The sequence below is a fragment of the Natrix helvetica genome (genome assembly GCF_964273705.1).
Source record: "Natrix helvetica genome assembly, chromosome: 2".
Classification (NCBI taxonomy): Eukaryota; Metazoa; Chordata; class Lepidosauria; order Squamata; family Natricidae; genus Natrix; species Natrix helvetica.
In genome coordinates, this window is record NC_138552.1 from 190,479,590 (window position 1) to 190,501,016 (window position 21,427).

A 21,427-nucleotide genomic window follows, 5' to 3' on the forward strand; every position below is an offset into this window, starting at 1 on the left:
TAAAGGGTACAGTAGGAACTAGCTGGACAATGTCAAAACTTTAGTGCATCTGGCCTCATTTGTGGAATCAAAATACAAATGATAGTAAGAATTTCAGAGAGATTTACTATTAACTGTTTCTTGCAGTATCTTTTACATGTAATAATAGCATATAATTTAATGTTGCTTTGTTCTATGATCTCTGCAAAGTTGAGAATTAAACATTACAAAGTTACATAAAGACCATTCTTGGAAGGTCATCTCTGATTCAAGCTATTTGAAGGTGTGTATCAGAAATTATTTTCCTCCAGTGAGCTGGAAATAGGCTCATGGATCCTCCTGAATATCCCAGCAGAACTTGAAGGGCAGCCTTTCCATCCTCTCCTTAAAGACACGGTCAAACCTTTCACTCTGAGCAACAGTCATGAGGTTCTTCCAGTCCCCAACAATGCCTGGGAAACAATGGTTTAAAAAATGTCAACAGTTTAATGGTTTGCAAAACATAATTTTTGTATTCAATTAAACTAGAGGCTATTTATGTCATCCTATCACCAAAATGAATGTGTGTGTGTGTATTGGAATGTATGTATGTTTGTGTGTATGTGTATGTACACACACACACACACATACATACACACATTGTATATATCTATATCTTTAGAGCTTCTGGAGGGGACTATAGAGATGAAGGTCAAAAGTCTTCCAGATGTGGTTTCTAGCCTCCAGTTACCATGCCTGTTATCGGTTTCATGGAGTCTTAGATAGAGGGTAATAGTTTGCAAAATCGGGAACATTGCATATCCCTATGTTATCAGAGGAATGTCTACCTCCCTGTCCATCACACAATATATACAAATCTGTATTTCTAATTTTTGGGCAGGAAGCTGGTTCCTTACTATTTTAACTAGAGCTGGACTACAGAGTGAAGGCTTGATAGAAGAGTAAAGATTTCTAACTATAAGGAGTCAAGTGATTTCTCTGGTATAAGCATCTTGTTCTGGGAAGTCATGGAACCAATGGTCTGCCAGTGAAGTTCTAAATGATCTAGAGTTCACCCTGTTGGAACCGGTCCCGTGCTTAATTAAAATGATTGATGGGTTGTATTTTTTTAGCATTGGCTGTGTTACTGCAGGTTTAAAGGAGGCAGCTCTAAGACTGGAGGACAGTTCCCAGGGTAGAGAGCAAAGAAGATGTCTCTCCAACAGGCTGAAGTGACCAGTATTCGAACAATCTCATTCCTAAAGGATCATTAGACTCTGCAAGCAGCAGACCAGACATTGTAACTGTCAGATTCTATCCATGGCAAAACAAAAAACTGTCAGGATAAAACAAAGTACACCAATTAAACTTTGGTACAGCTAAGAAAGCCTTATGGTTGCCTCAGATTAGTGTAACATCATGAAGAGACAGCAGAAAGCGAAGTTGTTAGAAAATGTACATACCACTCAGGGATGGGCTGCTGGGGGTTTGCAGGGTTTTGGGAGAACCTCTAGCTAAGATTCTGTGCAGTTCTGAGAACCCCCAAATCCCACTCCTGGCTGGCCCTGCCCATCCCACCCTGCTTGTCCCAAGGAGTCCCCACACGACCTGTTTTGGATGCAGGTAAGTGCAGGTCATGCATGAAGGCTCAGGGAGGGTGAAAAACAGGCCTATCAAAAGTTCAAGAAGGCCAGAAATGGGCCCGTTTCCAGCCTCCAGAAGGCCTCCTGAGCCCGAGGAGGTCATTTTCGCCCTCCTGGAGGCTCGAAGAAAGCCTCCAGAGCCTGGGGAGGACACACACACATACACACACACACTGTGGTGCAGGAGGCCGACTAGGCCATGCCCACCATGCCCACGCCCACTCAGCAACCTGGCAGAGAACCCCTTGCTAAAATTTTTGAAGCCCATCCCTGATACCACTCTACAAAAAAATCCTTTCAGATGAAGGTGGCAATCCTGGCATATTCATAAGCATACCCCTAGAGTATAAATTGCAATCCTGGCAAATTCATAAGCATACCCCTAGAGTATAAATTTCTATGGATTTACCTTTACGAAGATAGACCCCTTTGCTAGTATCTGCAAAGGTAGGATTCATGACTGCATAGTTTGTTCTAGAATCTGCTTTCATGCCATCAAATGTAGCTTTATCCACCACAACATCCACCTCCTTTTCAGTTAGTTCTCTTTCTAGGAAATTGCATATTTTCAGTACAGAACTTCTCAGATCCTGCAATTTGATACAGCTTTATATTAGTTCATCCATAACAATGGAGAACAGACGGAAAATGTGGCTGATATATTTGGGGAATTCTAAAGATTATCACTATCTTATACATATCTCGCATGTCAATGCTGTCTCTCACTTCCCCTGCCTTTAATTCTTTTCTTACTGAAACAGTTATTCTAATATTAAACCATTTGTATTTTTTTCAAAAAATGTACAATATTCATTAAACACAGAAATCCATCCTTAGAATTGCTGCTAAAGGTTTCCAGGAGACAAATTGTTGAGAAACATTTTTGGTTCTCAATATATTTATGATTCAGACTCTTACATTCTAAGCAATCTTGGCTGCAACAGAAGCTGGCTGGTTCTCCAACCAAACTAAATGAATGTTTTGGTCTCTCTTGAAAATGTACTTGAGTTGAGTCAATCTTCTTTGAGCCAAAAGAGGAGAACATTATGCATTTTATTTTATTGATTAAATTCATATCCTGATCATCTCACCAAGTGCTCCCCAAAATGCCTTAAAATTAATCTTTTTGATACCAAGATGATCACATTCTAGTTTCATGGATCCTCCTCCTTCCTGTTGAAGAGAGGGCTCTTATGTTTCTTCAGAGATCTCATCGGTCATAGGGGAGTTCACAGAAATAGCCAAGGGTGGTTCTGGTTGTCAACTCTACTACTCCTTCTTGGAATAAGTTATTCAATATATCCCATCATTTCTAAACCTTTCTGTGCTTAATTTTTGTTCATGTCGCACCACACAAAATGGGCACATCTTACCTTTTTCATTTCTTCATAAGAAAGGAAGAGAATATTGAAATCATCCTTATGATTGTACCAGCCTTCTATATGGTCTAGCCATAAACTACAGAACACTGATAGGAGAGAAATGAATTTGGCATAATTATGAGTGCAATCTTCAAAGTCACTTGGTTTAATTGTTTAGCTGGGCACTGCAATGTTTCAACTAACAATCCATCTCAGAGATACATTCTGAATGCTTTCATTTCTTCCATTTATCTTTATGACCGGATGGACCTACAGATGAAAGCTCAATTGATAATAACACTAAACACCTAATAACACTAATTGCGGAGAGGAGAGAGAAGGAATGGGAGCCATAACTAATGTGGTTCCATACTCTCACTTGCTAAAGGGAGAGTTTTGTCAAGAAGCTGCTACATTGTTTTGTTTCTTTTGCTTTTCTTTATTTGGATCTTTGGACACTCTGAATTAATTTTTTATACATTTGCAAATATCAGACTTACTCCCGTTAGCTCTCTTCTATGTCCAACCCTTAAATGCTTCCCATGTGATTTCATGTTAGAGTGTTTTTTTTTAGTTTTAGTCTTTTTTTAAAAAATACAGATAACTCGCTACTTTTCCAAATGAACATTGATTTGTATTAATTTTAGATTCTGTCCATTATTCCCAACATAATCACACCCTGATTAATGAGATGTGGTTACTCAGTGGCTTCATGACAGTCTCTGCTTCAGCATTGCATGGTGGGGTGAGCCCCCATCTCTTGCCTCCGCTTCTGCCCACCTGGCACTTTGAGAGCATGTTCTGTGATACATCAGGTTGAGAAGGTTCTGGAGAATGAAATAGGATTAGGATTCGAGCTGTTGAGTTATCATTCGAGGATTCGGGGTTGAGTGCCATCTGTATGCAGATGACACTCAGCTATATATCTCTACCCTGAACCACCCCAACGAAGCCGTCGAGGTGATGTCCCAGTGTCTGGAAGCCGTGTGGGTCTGGATGGGTGACAACAGACTCAAGCTCAACCCTTCCAAGACGGAGTGGCTGTGGCTACCGGCGCCCCGCTTTAGCCAGTGTGTTCCATCTCTGGCCATCGGGGGGGAACAACTGCCCCCGGTGGATAGGGCACGCAATTTGGGCATCCTCCTAGATTCCCGGCTGTCGCTAGATGATCATGTGACAGCCGTGGCTAGGGGGGCGTTCCACCAGGTTCGCCTGGTGCGCCAATTGCGCCCCCTACTAGAGTGGGACGCCCTTCGCACAGTCACTCATGCCCTGGTGATTTCCGGTCTTGATTACTGCAACGCTCTCTACATGGGGCTCCCCTTTAGATGCACCCGAAGGCTCCAGCTGGTCCAGAATGCAGCCGCGTGGGTTATTATGGGGAGTACTAGGTACTCCCATGTAACACCTTTCCTGCGAGAGCTGCACTGGCTGCCTGTGGTTTTTCGGGTGCGTTTCAAGGTGTTGATTATCATCTTTAAAGCGCTCCATGGCTCGGGACCTAGTTACCTGCGGGATCGCATTCTACCCCACACATCCCTGCGACCAATCCGCTCTCACAGAGAGGGACTCCTCTGGGTACCTTCCGCTAAGCAGTGCGGGTGGGCGGTGCCTAGGAATAGGGCCTTCTCTGTGATGGGCCCAACCCTCTGGAATGACCTCCCCCCCCCCCCCGATATTAGAACTACCTTGGACCTCCGCTCCTTCCGCAAGAAACTCAATTCCCACCTGTTTCGACTAGCCGGCCTGGCCTAATTGTAATTGTAATTGTACCTACAGGTTACACCCACTACTGACCTTCCTGGATGGCTTTTTAAATTTTAAATTCTGGGGTTTTAAATTGGTTTTAGAATTGTTTTTAATTATTCAATTAGTTTGGGTTGTATATACAGACGGTATGGTTGCGTTGTTTTGTCTGGTGTTTTATGTTATGTTTTGTTGTTTTATACACGAACGGTCTGTACACCGCCCCGAGTCCCTACGGGGAGAGGGGGTGGTCTATAAATTTAATAAACCTAACCTAACCTAAATCAACCAGCTGCAAAGGCTGTGAATCTCACCAAAGATTAACCAAATAATAATAGGGCTACCTCGCTATTTGGAAATTCTACATTTAGATATTAACACAGGGTACTGTGGTTTCCCCTCCAGTCCTCTGTTTAGGCAGGAACAGAGATTCAATGTGATTGGTCGAGAGGTCTGACAGCTCCCTATAAAAGGAGAGCTGTCAGATCTAACTGCTGATGGATTGTACAGACTTGACTGTTGTAATAAAGAGCTGTTGTTGCGTTAAACCTGAGTTTGCCTTCTCATTGCCCTATCTAACATTGGCAATGAAGGTGGGATCGAGAGGCAGATAAGGCGAAGAACAAGCAACGAGTCAATGCAGCAAGTGAATCCAGCCCGGAGCATCGGCGCAGCATCAAGCAGCCATTTTAAGCGGCAAACTCAAATCGCTCCAAGATGAAATGGCCATGCACGCCCCGCCAACTCCGTACGACCCAGTGGCCGAACACTGGGAATCCTACATGCTGAGGTTCGAATGCTTCCTCGAGGCAAACGACCTCATGGGAGTTCCAGACTCCCACAAAAAAAACCTCTTCCTGGGCTACTGCAGCCAAGAGATTTTTGAAATGGCAAAAGACCTATCAGAGCCAACTCCGATCCAAGCGGTTACATGGGCGGCCTTGCAACAGACTTTAAAAATGCATTACGCGCCCAAGCTTTCAAGACACATTCGCCACCATGAATTCAACATGAGGAACCAGAAGGATGGAGAGTCCATTAACCAGTATGTTGCGGCCCTGCGAAAGGCAGCAACATACTGTGACTTCCATGACCTGGACGACCAAATCCTAGATCGCCTGATCTGCGGAGTGCAGGACATCCACCTGCAGAGACGTCTGCTCGCAAAATCAAACATGTCTCTGCAGATCGCACTTGATGAAGCCAGAGCATCTGAATCGGCCGACAAGTCCATGGAAGCCTTGCAGCGCCAGCACAATGCGCCACAAACCACTCAGAAACAGGTGCGCGTCCACCACAAGGCCGCAGACCAAGAAACCCCTGACAGCGAAGACGATGACAGTTACTGCATGCGCAATAGCCACACAAAGCCGGCGCAAAAATTTGACTCGCATTTGCCGCCCTGCGCAAGCTGCAGAGGAAATCATGCCCGGTCTACTTGCCCATTCTGGAACGCAACCTGTCAGCATTGAGATAAAAAGGGGCACATCGCAAAAGTGTGTCGGAGTGAAGTCCCTGCCACCACATGGCAGCCAAAATCAAACCGTCAACAGAGGCCCAACCCAGGGGCCTGGCGGAAATACCAAGGGCCCCAAGAGAGACAACCCAGGGAGAGAGCTCAGAGAGAGTACCCAGAGAGAGAACCAAGGGTAACCTATCAAACCACGATAGGGCAAGTCCGCACAAGGCGGTCAAAAAAGCTAAAAGTCACAGTCCTCAGTGAGGACTCTCCCTGCGAATTTGAAGTCGACACTGGATCGTCACTCACGATCATCTCCTGGTCGACCCTGAAGCAAGCCATCCCAAGCCTGAAAGAACGGCAGCTTCGCACACCAGACATCATGCTGCGCGACTACCAGGCGAACCGAGTCCCCATTGTGGGCCACGGCACCTTCTGGGTCCAGTTCAAGGGCATCAACCCAAGCTTCCCATGACTGTGGCCAGCGCACCACTACAGAGCCTCCTGGGGCTAGACTGGTTTGAAGCCCTGGGCTTGGAAGTCACCGGAATCAACGCAATAGCGGACGGCGCCGCCAAGGCGATTTTTAAGGACTTCGAGGACGTCTTCGGCTCCGGTCTCGGTAAGTATGTGGGGACGCCAATTTCTTTTAATTTGGACCCCAACGTCGTGCTTATCAGGCTAAAACCCAGGAGAGTGCCTTTCGCTCTCCACCCTAAAATCGATAGAGAAATTGACAAACTGGTGAGCCAGGGGATCCTAGAACCAGTCGACCATGCTCGCTGGGAGACCCCTATAGTGACCCCGGTCAGGCTGGATGGGTCAGTCCGCATCTGCGCGGACTATAAATGCACAATTAATAATGCGCTGCAACAAAGTACCTACCCTGTGCCCATTGTACAGCACCTACTACATTCGCTAAGGCCAGGAATGTTTTTTGCTAAATTAGATATGGCACAGGCATACCAGCAGTTGCCTGTAGATGGCACCACAGCAGAGGCTCAAACCATTGTGGCGCTCAGGGGTGCATTCAAAAGCAACCGCCTGCAATTTGGAGTTAGTATCGCCCCAGGACTGTTCCAAAGCGTCATGGAATGGCTTTTGCAGGGGGTACAAGGAGTCGTCCCCTATTTCGATGACATTTTGGTATCGGCTGCAAACGAGGCACAACTTTTGAAAAGAGTTAGGACTGTTTTGACCAGAATTCACGAAAAGGGCCTCCAACTTAAAAAAGAAAAATGCAAAATTAATGTGCCCAGGGTAGAATTCCTAGGATACATAATTGATGGTTCTGGGATCCACCCGACATCCCAAAAAGTAAGAGCAATCCAGGACGCCCCTACACCTCGCAATCAGGCCGAGCTGCAAGCTTTCCTCGGGCTCCTTAACTTCTACAGTGTCTTTCTCAAACAGAAAGCTACCATCGCAGAGCCCTTGTATCGCCTCCTTCCAAAAATGCCAAATGGTCCTTTGGCCGAGCCGAGGCCACCGCATTCACCGGGGTGAAACACCTGCTCATGGCTGACTCCCAGCTGGTCCAGTACAACCAGACCCTGCCGCTGGTGTTAATGTGCGACGCATCCCCCTTTGGCGTCGGCGCTGTCCTCAGTCACCGCATGCACAATGGCGCGGAAGCCCCCATTGCCTTCTACTCACAAAACTTGTCTCCCGCTGAACGGAACTATAGCCAGCTGGACAGAGAGGCTTTGGCTGCAGTAGCGGGAGTCAAGCGTTTTCACGAGTACCTCTACGGCTGCGATTTCAAACTTGTAACGGACCACAAACCATTGTTGGGGCTGCTGGCTGGGGACTGACCTACCCCAGTTTCCTTATCTCCGCGCATGACCAGGTGGACTGATTTCCTGGCTGCCTAGTCCTACAAGCTCATCCACCACCCTGGCTCTACGTTGGGACATGCCGATGCTTTAAGCCGCTGTCCCCTACCCGAACTGCTGGCCAACCCCACTCCTGAGACACCGGTCCTACTTATTGACTGCCTGGACTCTAGACCTGTCTCGCCCAATGACGTTGCCCGTTTTTCTGCTAAAGACTCTACCATTAAGCAGATTCTGAACTGGGGGTGGAGGGGGTGGCCCAAGGGGCCTGTTGGGGCCGAATTTAAAATGTTTTTTACTAAACGAGATGAGTTGTCTGTAATCAAAGGTTGTTTACTGTGGGGGGACCGGGTGGTTGTTCCAAACAAACTGCGAAAGGCAGTATTGGAGGCATTACATGTGGTGCATCCTGGCATCGTCAAGATGAAGTCCTTGGCTAGGAGCTACATCTGGTGGCCTAACATGGACAGGGAGATAGAAGAGTGGGTGGCTACCTGCGCTCCATGTCAGGAATCCAGACCAGCTCCCCCAGAGGCGTCCGCTAAGTAGTGGGAGCACCCTCAGGCACCCTGGCCTAGGGTGCACAATGATTTTTCAGGCCCCGTTCATGGCCAAACATTCCTCATAGTTGTGGACGCATATTCGAACTGGCTAGAGGTAGCCCTGATGACCTCTACCACGGCAGAGGCGGTCATCAAGGTGCTACAGAGACTTTTCTCCACTCACAGCCTGCCCGACATCTTGGTCTCAGACAATGGGCCCCAATTCACGGCCATGCAATTCGAGACCTGCTTAGCCAGTCAGGGAATTCGGCATGCCCTGGTAGCGCCATTCCATCCAGCTTCCAATGGTCAGGCGGAGAGAATGGTGTGATCTGCTAAAGAGGCCTTCACCAGAATGGGCCTGGGTGATTAGCAAACACGGATTGACCACTATCTACTAATCCAACATATTACGCCAAGCGCCACCACCTGTAGAAGCCCCTCCGAGCTTCTCATGGGTTGCCGTCTAAGGTCCCACTAAGACCGGCTACATCCAAACTACTCTGCCACATCGCCCCCAGATTCCACAAGCAAGATTCAGAACTTTAGCATAGGGGATTCAGTATACGCCCACAACTATGCCGGGGAACTCTGTGGATTCCTGCTATGGTGATAGGTATCACTGGGCCTCGCTCCTACTTACTGGAGCTTGAGGATGGTAGAAATTGGAGGAGGCACATTGACCAACTCGGTGGTCGCCTCTCCCACTCCAATCTTAGAGTACCAGACCAAACTCTGAAACCAAACGGCCAAGGCCCTACCCAAAAGGAGCAAACATTCACTCCTTTCACAGACAACTCAAACCCGAAATGTCCGGTAGACTTATTTGAGTTTGTTGCAGGCCCACAGCGAGCTCCAAGTGAGCAAACTCAAGGAACTCCAGCCGCAGCCTGGGGTAAGTTCCAGCAGGTTCCACAGAGCGGAGCTGGAGAGCACAGAGGTCCGTCCGACCTGCCTGAAGAGCCGGTTCCAAATGAACTGCGTAGGTCTGGTAGGGTAAAACAAAGACCCGCCTACCTCAAGGACTACATAACCAATTGGAACATCCCGACCAAGAGAGGAGGGGTGTTAGACATTAACACAGGCTACTGTGGCGGGAACAGAAATTCAATCTGATTGGTCGAGAGGTCTGACAGCTCCCTATAAAAGGAGAGCTGTCAGACCTAACTGCTGATGGATTGTACAGACTTGACTGTGGTAATAAAGAGCTGTTGTTGCATTAAACCTGAGTTTGCCTTCTCATTGCCGTATCTAACAGTGAACATTTTGATTCTACAAAAAAACCTCCCTATCTGGAACAGCTTTTATCCCCCATTACATAATAATAATAATAATAATAATAATAATAATAATAATAATAATAATAATAACAACAACAACAACAACAACAACAACAACAACTCCACCATTGCCGGTCCCAAGCCCGGATGAGAAAGGAGGAGGGTTGGGGTCAGGTTGGCAACCTGACCCCATAAAAAAGCTCGCCAACCCATACAACATGGTGAAAGAAACGAATAAAAATTCTATACCGCATCGGTCGTCGTGCGGGTTAACAAGGGCCGCGGCGGATGTTGAGGTCCCTGGGCATCCGTCGACAAGTGGGCTACAAGTGGACCAGCCAACAAAACGACAGAAATATAGTGCAGATGAAAATCGTGCCATAATGGCCTGTTATTACAACTCAGAGCCAAAAAAAAGAGGCTATTTAAAGCGAATGTATGATTTATGGAAACAACAATATCCAGATTCAAATGTTAGTGGACAACGACTAGCAGATCAAAGGCAATTTATTATACGGAATAAAGTGTTTAGCGAAGTTGAACTTGAGGAAATTCAGGCAAATTGCAAAACAACAACAACATCACATGAGGAAATAACTGATACTCATGACACAATTAAAGAAATCATAGGAGAACTCCCAGTGGAAGCTGCCGGAGAGGAAATAACAACACTACCACCAGAACTAGTTACCATTGAACCAACTGATGAACCAACTCAAAAACAAAATGAACTGAAGGACAAGATCATGGAGCATTTTCTGGCTAGGGAGGAAAGGCAACGTTTACCATCATTAAAAACTGTCCCTAAGAAAATTTTGGGTCCTATCATGAAAATGGTTAATGCAGTGCTTTCAACAATAGAATCGGGATCCATCTTGGAAACGAATCAGTTAATGTACAGTGCAGCTGTAATAGTCACTAAAGAACTAGGCATTAAAATCAAAGTACCTAATCACACAATGGAAAAAGCATCAAAGCCAAAGTGGAAAATTAGATTAGAACAAAAAATAAAAAAATTAAGGGCAGATGCTAGCAACTTGAAGAACATGCATGAGCAACGGCTTAAAAACAACAAAATTATAGATCAGCTAATCAGAAGGTATAGATTGGATACAAGAAACATCAATGAAGCTGTAGAGATTGTAAAACAGCAGATAACAGCAACAGCTAGGAAAATTGAAAGATATGAGGCACGAATCATCCAATATAAACAAAATCAGCAATTTCGATCAGACCAATGGCGTTTTTATCAAAGTCTTAATGTGAATGGTGGCACCAAAAGTCAAAAACCAGAAAAGCAGGCCACAGTTGAATTCTGGAAAGAATTGTGGGAAAATGCAAAAGACTACAATAAGGAAGCAAAGTGGATACATGACTTTGAGGAAAGCATTGGTAATAAACAAATGCAAGTATTAGAAATAACAACTGAGATGGTCAAAAATCGAGTAAAAAAAGTAAAGAATTGGACATCACCTGGAAAGGACCAATTACATGGTTTCTGGCTCAAATATCTGACCAGTTTACATGCAATGTTGGCCAGGCAACTGAATGAAATTTTACAAAATGGTCAAATTGATGAATGGTTGACAACTGGAAAAACATACTTGATTCAGAAAGATGCAACTAAAGGAACAATACCTGAAAACTACAGACCAATAACATGCTTGCCAACAACCTTTAAATTACTCACAGGCATTATTGCAGATAACATTATGGATTATTTGGAAACAAACAACATCTTGCCAGTAGAGCAAAAAGGCAACAAAAGAAGGAGTAGGGGTACAAAAGATCAGCTCTAATTGATAAAATGATATTAGAAAATTGTAAGAAAAGAAAAACGAACTTGAATATGGTCTGGATTGATTATAAAAAAGCGTTCGACTCATTGCCACATAGTTGGATCATAAAATGCTTAGAAACAACTGGCATTAGTAAAAATATTACATCCTTCACTGAAAAGGCGATGAAACAATGGAGAACTGAGTTGGCAGTAGGGAATGAGAACTACGGAATGGTCAATATCAAGCGAGGAATTTTCCAGGGTGATTCACTTTCACCTCTTCTCTTCATCATCGCAATGATCCCACTATCAGTAATCTTAAAAAAAATGAAATTAGGCTACCAAACAGCCAAAGAAACTGAAAAAATTTCACATTTATTATATATGGATGATTTGAAACTCTATGGAAAGTCAGAAATAGAAATCCAATCACTGACAAACACAGTCCGAGTATTCAGCACCGATATTTCAATGCAGTTTGGCATGGAAAAATGTGCCACTGTATCCATAAAAAGGGGCAAAATCACTACATGTGAGGGAATTGAAATGCCCAATGGCCAACTAATTAAATGCAATGAAAATGAAGCCTACAAATACTTAGGCATTTTGCAGTTGGATAACATCAAACATGGAGAAGTAAAAACTATTGTCAGGAGAGAGTACACCAACAGAGTTAGGAAAATTTTGAAATCCAAATTAAATGGTGGAAATACAATCAAGGCCATAAATACCTGGGCAATACCAGTTATAAGATACACAGCTGGTATAGTTAACTGGACACAAACTGATTTGGACATTTTGGACCGAAAAACCAGAAAACTAATGACAATGCACTACAGTTTACATCCACGTGGTGACACTGATAGACTATACCTGCCCCGAAAATCAGGTGGCAGAGGATTATTACAAGTGAAGCAAATAGTTGAAGAAGAAAAACATGCACTGGCTGATTATTTAAAAGAAAGTCAAGAACATCTATTAATCGAAGTAAAGAACAAAAATCTATTGAAGGCCCAACAGACGAAACAAGAATACAGAAAAGATGTGATAAAATCAAGAATGGAGAGTTGGCAGAACAAAGCATTACATGGTCAATTTCTGGAAAAAATAAAAGATAAAGTGGACAGTAAAAAAACTTGGTTATGGTTAACAACAGGTACACTAAAGAAAGAAACAGAGTCACTAATCCTGGCTGCGCAAGAACAAGCTATCCGAACAAATGCCATTAAGGCCAAAATCGAAAAATCCTCTGATGATGCCAAATGCAGACTCTGCAAAGAAGTTGATGAAACTGTTGACCACATACTCAGCTGCTGTAAAAAAATCGCGCAGACTGACTATAAAATGCGGCACAATTCAGTGGCACAAATAATCCACTGGAATTTGTGCAAAAATTATAATATTAAAACAGCAACAAACTGGTGGGAACATAAGCCTGAAAAAGTCATCGAGAGTCAGATGGTCAAGATCTTGTGGGATTTTCGCATACAAACGGATAAAATACTGGCGCACAATACACCAGACATCACACTGGTTGAGAAAAATAAGGTTACAATCATAGACATCGCAATACCAGGTGATAGCAGGGTCGCCGAGAAGGAATATGAAAAAAATCACAAAATACCAGGACTTAAAAATCGAAATCCAACGATTATGGCACAAACCAGCAGTGGTAATTCCAGTGGTAATCGGCACACTGGGTGCTATTCCAAAAGCACTGGAATTACATTTAAAACAGTTAAAAATTGACAAAATCACCATCAGTCAAATGCAAAAGGCTGCACTGCTTGGATCTGCACGTATATTACGAAAATACGTTACGACGTCCTAGGCCCCTGGGTGGGGCCCGACTAGTAATTAATGCCAAATCCGGCGAAACAACTGGCCGCTGTGATACACTTCTGATAATAATAATAATAATAATAATAATAATAATAATAATAATAATAATAACAACAACAATAACAACAACAACAGCAACAACAGCAACAATGACAGCAACAATAATAATAATACACCCTGATTTTAAATCCATCAAATTTTCCCCTCCATTTTTCTCCATTTTAATGGATCCTTGTATTTGTTCTCACTCTCCCTTAATAAGCTGCCTTGTCTCCCCTCTCCCATCTATTTTTGCACCACAAATTATTCTAGGAATCCTGCATTCTTCTCCACTCATCCATCCCATTATAAACTGTTTGCATACAGTTTATGCAAATTATTGAATGAGGATTGAAAATAGCTATTCTTTTTTATTGTATGGAGGAGGAAGTGGATTGAATTCATATCTCTTGTCCAAAACAAAAACTAACCTGATTGTGATTAATTTATTACCTTTGCCAGCCAAAAACTTCTCCAAGTGAACATCAAAAATTTTTGATGCTTCCAGCATGTTTATAACTGGGAAAAAATGATAGCCAGAAACCAAGACATCCTTCGGATTTCTGAACACATAAACAATCTGTAGGAAGAAGAAAGTATCTAGTCAAAAATGATCTTAGACTCCAGTTAGAGTGAATACAGCAGGAAAAAAGTGGGATTGGTCGAAAAACCTTGAGGCTTGGTGGACCTTAGGGGACTTTCTGGAGAGCAGAAATCCATTTGCACTTTATTTTACAATGTTAACTTTCCATGGGAAAAAATATATATCTGCAATATCTCTCTCTCCCCCTCCCTCCCCCTACCTTTCTCTCTCTCACACACAATCTATCACATTTGTGTACCTGCACATCTTACATGGTGATTTGGGGTAACTATTTATTAATTCATTTATTAAATAAATAAAATAAAAACCATTAAGAACCTCAATTTAAATTTAAATTAAAAGAAGATAACAAACAAACAAACCCAGAATGGCAGCAAAGCATACAGAGTACGTACATCAATTAATTCTCATACAATCACCTTAGAAGCTACACTTTATTATAGAACCTCGAAGCTATTAGCAAAACCATTTGGAGGACCTTCCAGAAGGCCAGCAAGGTTGGAACCAGCCTCACTTTAGAGGGAATAGGACAGGGGATTGGCAAAAAAGGTCTGCCTAGGTCATGCCTAAAACTCCCTAGCTGGCAGATTTCCCATCATGCCTTTCCTACTGGACTTGATGGAATGGGTAGATGTAACTGAGGACAGAGGTCCTTCAAATGACCTGTCCCCAATTCCTGAAGGGCTTTAAAGGTCATAACTAGGAAATATGAATTTGATCCAGAATCAAACAGAGAGCAAATGTGGTTTCAATAGCAGAAGTGAAATGTATGCAGTTCTTGGAGAACACACAAATGCCTACCTTGCTACATTTGTACCCACTCAAGTTTCTGAATAATTGATAAATAAAACAGCTCCACATTAAAGCTACTACAGTCCTCCATCAAGAAGGGCATGAGTGACTTAGAGTAGCAATTGTAAAAAGGATTTTATGTTAGCCATTCCTCAACTTGGCATCCCTCAACTTGGCATCCTCCATATATGTTAAGATAGAAACTGATTATGCAGCACAAAAAGTTCCAATCCATCTGGAAATGTCATTTTGGAAAAAGTAACCTGAAGGATTAAATATCTCTGTATGGATCTTCAGTTGGGTTCTATTTTGGCCAAGCATGAGATTCTGCGTTCCCCATTTTATTTGAGTTATTTTTTCCCAGCCTGCAAATCACCCAACACATTGGAACAATGTAACATCTGTTCATTTGCATTTATTTGTCAATAATACAATCATATGTAGAGCTTAAAAAAAAGAAGACAGAAAGCTCCCTACTCCACCCCACAAGTTACCAAAATATGTCCTACTTTTGCTTTTTTACTTCGTAATCCTTTGGGTGCCAAATAGTAGGGCAGATGGGAACAAATGACACGAGGTGATGGGCGACTAGGTAAATGTACATGATAAATACTATACTCTAGCCATGGTGCCCTGTCAAGCAGGGTAATATTTTCAGTTCCATCTCGATGACCTTCATAAAGAATCAAGCTCACAATGTTCTGAGTCCACACTGTGCCTGTAAATAAGAAATAATTAAATTAATTCATCCAGGGCCATTATTATTTGGAGAATAAAAGAAAAAAAGTCAAGCAATCGGTCTACTAATCGGAGAAGATGGCAAAGAAGAAAAGGAGAGCAGAGAGACAGCGGAACTGCTTAATTCATACTTCACACATCTATCTTCACACACAAAAAGAAAAACACTACTGAAGGAACTGGCAGACATAATTTCAGAACCATTAAAACATATATTTCAAAGTTCTTGGATCACCGGTGAAATACCTGAGGACTGGAAAAGAGCTGGTGTGGTCCCTATCTTCCAAAAAGGAAAAAAAGAAAAGCAGATTCAGGAAATTACAGACCAATCAGCCTGACATCAGTACTTGGGAAGATCTTGGAAAAGATAATCAAGCAACAAATCTGTGAACATCACTAGAACAGTGATGGCTAACCTGTTTCCCATCGTGTGCCAAAAGCGGGGGGATGCAGCGGGGGTCATGTGCAGGTGTGCCCAAACCCATATTCTATGTGCAACCCCCACACGCATGTGCGCACGACCCCCGCCATTGCCCCACACACAAACACTTTTGGTGTGAAATGGACTGGTTTTTTGCCCTCCCCAGGCTCCAGAGGCTTTTTAGGACCCTGGGGAGGGCAAAAACAGCCCCCCGCCCCCCTGGTGGCCCTCCAAAGGCTTCAGGAAGCCTCTGGAGGGCAAAAAACGGCCCTAGAAATTTTGAAACCCAGAAATTTTGCTGTAGGGCAAACAACGGCACTGTGGGCAACCCGGAAATTCATGAACTGACTTTTGGTTTGCCTGTGGGGCTGTTTTTCACCCTCTGGAGCCTTCAGGAGGTTTCCCTGAAGCCTCTGGAGGGAGAAAAATGGCCCAAAGGGCAAACCAGAAGTCCATTCCTGAACTTCCGGTTTGTGCATTGGGTTGTTTTTTGCCTTCCATAGGTTCGCCCTCATGGACCTAGAAGCAAACAGTGTTATGATGAGAAGCCAACATGGATTCATTGAAAACAGATCATGCCAAATAAATCTTATTTCATTCTTCAACAAAATGACCAAATTAGTAGATGAGCAAAATGCTGTGAGCATAGTATACTTAGATTTCAGTAAAGCATTTGATAAACTCGATCATAACCTACTTCTTGGCAAGCTAATAAAATGTGGAATAGGTAGCACTACCACTAGGTGGGTTTGTAACTGGCTGACCAACAGTACTCAACATGTAGTCCTCAACGGAACTATATCCATATGGAGGGAAGTAACCCCCCGGCTGGTGACCCCCAGGGGGAGAGCCTTCTCTGTGGGAGCGCCTTCACTCTGGAATGAGCTGCCCCCGGAGCTCCGCATAATCCCTGACCTCCGGTCCTTCCGACGCACCCTAAAAAGTTGGCTTTTCCAGCAAGCCGGCCTGGCCTGTTAAAAAAGTTGGCTTTTCCAGCAAGCCGGCCTGGCCTGTTAATTTTAATTTATTTTAAATGTATTGTTTCTTTTAAAAAAAATCGGTTTGGTCTTTTTGGAAATGGGTTTAATCTTTTTTTTAACTTTTGTGATCTGTGTTTTTAATGTTGTACGCCGCCCTGAGTCCTTTTGGAGAAGGGCGGCATATAAATCCAAATAAATCTAAACCTAAACCAGTGAGGTACCCAAAGGTTCCAGTACTCTTCAATATCTTCACAAATGATATAGATGAGGGAATTGAAGGGGAGCTCATCAAATTTGCAGACAACACTAAGATGGCAGGAATAGTCAACACCCCGGAAGACAAGATCCAAACAGACCTTGACAGATTTAAATACCAGGCCTTATCTAACAAAATGAAATTCAACATAGATAACAGTAAGATATTTCACTTAGGCAAGAAAAACCAACTGCATAAGTACAGATTAGGTGAAACTTGGCTTAATCCCAGTAACTATGAGAAGGATCTTGAAGTCCTAGTGGACAATAATTTAAATATGAGTCAACAATGTGTGGTGACAGCAAAGTACCAATGCGATCCTAGGCTGCACTAACAGATAGAATCAAGATCAAGTTCTAGTAGCACTTTACAAAGCCTTAATAAACCACACTTGGAATACTGCATCCAGTTCTGGTCACTATAATATAAAAAAGATGTTGAGATCTTGGAAAGAGTGTAGAGAAGAGCAACAAAAATGATTAGGGGGCTGTAGGCTAAAACATAGAAAGAACAGCTGCAGGAATTGGGCATGTCTAGTCTAATGAAAAGACCGACTAGGGGTGACATGATAGCACTGTTCCAATATTTGAGGGGCTTCTACAAAGATGAGGGGATCAAACCACTTTCCAAAGCACCCAAAGGCAAGACAAGAAACAATGGATGGAAACTAATCAAGGAGAGAAGCAACTTAGAACTAAGGAGAAAGTTCCTAACAATGAAAGCAATCAATCAATGGAATAGCTTGCCTTCAGAAGTTGTGGTGCTCCATTATTGGATGCTTTTAAGAAGTAACTAGAGACATCCACTTCTCTGAAACCGTATAGGGTCTCCTGCTCAAGCAGGGGGTGATCAAGAAGACCTCTGAGGTCCCTTCCAGTTCTATTATTTTATGTTCTAACTCAGTCAATCTTCCTATAGTAAACATTTCAGAGATGCATAAAGACAACTTCTTCTAAAATATTTGATATGTTGTATGAGAGAAAGTCAGCTTTGTAAAGTAAAATTAAAAATGGTCAAAATACAGATTTGCAGCTTTATTTCACCTGCATTTCATCTTCTGTGCCAAATGTTAAAATCTCTTTACAGCACGATACAGTTGCAGCAACCAAAGTATTGAAAAACTGAATAAAAGTACTGGATCCAAAACCAACTCTTCCTCGGAAGACATCTTTGAATTTACCTGATTTAGGATATGTGATTATAAATGTATCATCATCTCGGATTTCAAAACTTTCCAGTGAATCTATATTTTCAGGTGAGGACACCACTGGTACAAAATAAAACCCTTTGTGTAGATATATGCCCTTCTCTGATGGCTCCATTGCTTGACCTGTTGATAGAATAGAGAAATTGAAAATAATTCCTATATTAATAGTCAATGTTGAATTAATTCAATTCTTTCAAAATCATGATTCTTGGCAACATGAAGAAAAACACATATATCATTAGATTATTTTACCTAATTATTTAGTTAATTAGTTTCATGAACTCAATTTTCACTCACGAAGGTTTCCATTGGAAAGAGTACATTTGCTCCTATTCTTGCCATCTAAGAGTTCTACATAGAAAAGAAAGTTTGAATTACAGTACTCAGAACATACTAGTTGCAATTCTTTTCTTACCTTACTTTGTCTTATCGAATCTCTGGCAGTCAGTCGTGTCATGTCTAAAAGCAACATTTATTTAAAGTACTGTTTCAACGTTTTTGTATTCATGTTCCTGAAATATTTAAGGAAGGTTTGTCTTTAGTCAAACATTGTATCAGCACTGCATGTCCCTTTATAAAAAAGAGCTAAAGAAGATGGTAGAACATGATGATTAAGTAATAACCTAAGTAACAAGAATGGCAGAGATGGAGGTAACCTTTATTTTACTAAGAAAAGCATTACTTGAAAACCATGATAGATGACAGAGGTCTATATCTAAGAGGCCCATCTGGGGATGACTGTAGGATATAGACAATTGTTTAAAAGTATGAATAAAATGTGTGTCTGGATGTGAGAAATATGAAAAAGAATGCTTGGTGGGAAAAGATACGGAAGAAGCTGTGGAAGCGAACAAACCCATGTAAGAGAATTGTTGCTGCCCAAAATGAGGATGAGAGAAAATTTGTGAATGATATGCAGAAACAGTTGCAAATTGTGAGTTCTTCATGATAGTTCAGACAAGAAGTGTCAGAATGAGCACAGTGTGACCATTTTGAGATGGTCACAGGAGCAAAATAGAGTAAATAGAAGTTTGTCTTTCAAACAGTGTTTTATATAAAATGAATATATACATACATGTACTAGTCAAAATCAGGCAATCAATCATCAACTATAGCATGGAAGCACCCAGAGAGATACACAAGAAGAGTGATACACGAGGAGAGAGAGATACGCCCTCACATGGCCTCCCTTATATAGGCAGCTTCTTAAAGTGCAATAACCCTGCTGATTCATTCTCATTTCATCAGCTTGGTTTACAACCTTACAACAGCAGATGGTCAGCTATTAAATCGTTATTACCCTGACAAGAAGCACCAACCACGAGTACTGATGCTACCTTTGTGGAAAGATTATAGTCACAGATTCTTGCAAGTCTGAAAATATCTCTCCTCTGTCTTTTTGCTTTTTAAAATTTTTTTGTTATTTTTTTTTAAAAAAGGCCAAAAAGTTTTTTGCAATTTACTTTTTACATTTCTACCTCAATATGCATCCATTGTAAATACACTTCTCCCCCCTTATTTCAGTTTCTTTTTGTCTATACATATGATACTATTATATACATTCCTTAATTTACAATCCTTCATTATGTACCATTTCCATTTATACAGTACATGTTTGTTCATCTCTACCTATACATTGCTATTTTCTAACTCCTGTGCAGGGGTGGATTTCAACCAGTACGGACTGGTACAGCTGTACCGGATGGTGAAATTTAGCTTGCTTCCCGTACCCGTTGGTCAGGAGGCCCCGTACCGGAATGCTCCCTCCCCTCGTTCACTCTTTCACTCGCCCTGCCCATCCTCACCATGCTGCCAAAAAGTTCTCAGAAGAAGAACCAGAAGAAGAAAGAACTGGTGAGTGGCTGGGTTGGGGGTGGGAAGGATGTTGGGAAAGAGGGAAGAGGCAGAGGGGCTACTAGAAGAGTGTGTGTGTGTGCACAGGCTGTGGGTTTTATAAAACGTCTGAGTCAATCCAGGAAGAGGGAAGAGGCAGAGGGGCTGGAATATACTATAGGAACACACGCTTCCCTCTGCCTCTTCCCTCTTCCTGGATTCACACAGACGTTTTAAAAACACACAGCCTGTGCACAACACACACTCTTCCAGCCCCTCTGACTCTTCCCTCTTCCTGGATTCACTCAGACATTTTTAAAAGAGTGGAAGAGTGTGTCCGTGTGCACAAGCTGTGAGTTTTAAAAACATCTTGTTTGTGTGCACAGGCTGTGAGTTTTCAAAAAGACTGAGTGAATCCAGGAAGAGGGAAGAGGCAGAGGGGCTGGAAGTCTGTGTGCTGTGAACAGGCTGTGAGTCTTAAAAATGTCTGAATTAATCCAGGAAGAGGGAAGAGGTGGAGGGGCTGGAAGTGTGTGCTGTGCACAGGCTGTGAGTTTTAAAAACGTTTTGTGTGTGCACAGGCTGTGACTTTTCAAAAAGACTGAGTGAATCCAGGAAGAGGGAAGAGGCAGAGGGACTGAAAGTCTGTGTGCTGTGAACAGGCTGTGAGTCTTAAAAACGTCTGAGTGAATCCAGGTAGAGGGAAGAGACAGAGGGGCTGGAAGAATGTTTGCTGTGCATAGACTGTGAGTTTTCAAAACTTCGAGTGAATCCAGGAAGAGGGATGAGGCAGAGGGGCTGAAAGTCTGTGTGCTGTGAACAGGTTGTGAGTTTTAAAAATGTCTGAGTGAATCTAGGAAGAGGGAAGAGGCAGAGGGGCTGGAAGAATGTTTGCTGTGCATAGGCTGTGAGTTTTTAAAACTTCGAGTGAATCCAGGGAGAGGGACATGGCAGAGGGGCTGGAAGTATGTGTGTAAGGTGATCAGTAATGTTGGAGACCGATACGTAGAGCCATATTTCCTCTGTAAGTAACTGTTTCATTGTTTGGTGTACTTATTTTATTCTTATTTAAGTAGTAAGTGCACAAAATAATAAATTTCCTTTTTTTTAT

The 21,427-nt window shown here is 42.7% G+C and overlaps 1 pseudogene across 1 annotated transcript; it reads right to left on the reverse strand.

Moving 5' to 3' along the window:
• Positions 1-30: 30 nt before the first annotated feature.
• On the reverse strand, positions 31-18,930 carry LOC309388057 (amine sulfotransferase-like; annotated as a pseudogene). Its single transcript, XR_014176852.1, has 7 exons — positions 18,904-18,930; positions 18,457-18,606; positions 15,391-15,599; positions 13,939-14,065; positions 2,975-3,069; positions 2,011-2,191; positions 31-431 (listed from the first exon to the last, which is right to left on the reverse strand). The product of XR_014176852.1 is annotated as an amine sulfotransferase-like (transcript).
• Between the last annotated feature and the right edge of the window lie 2,497 nt (positions 18,931-21,427).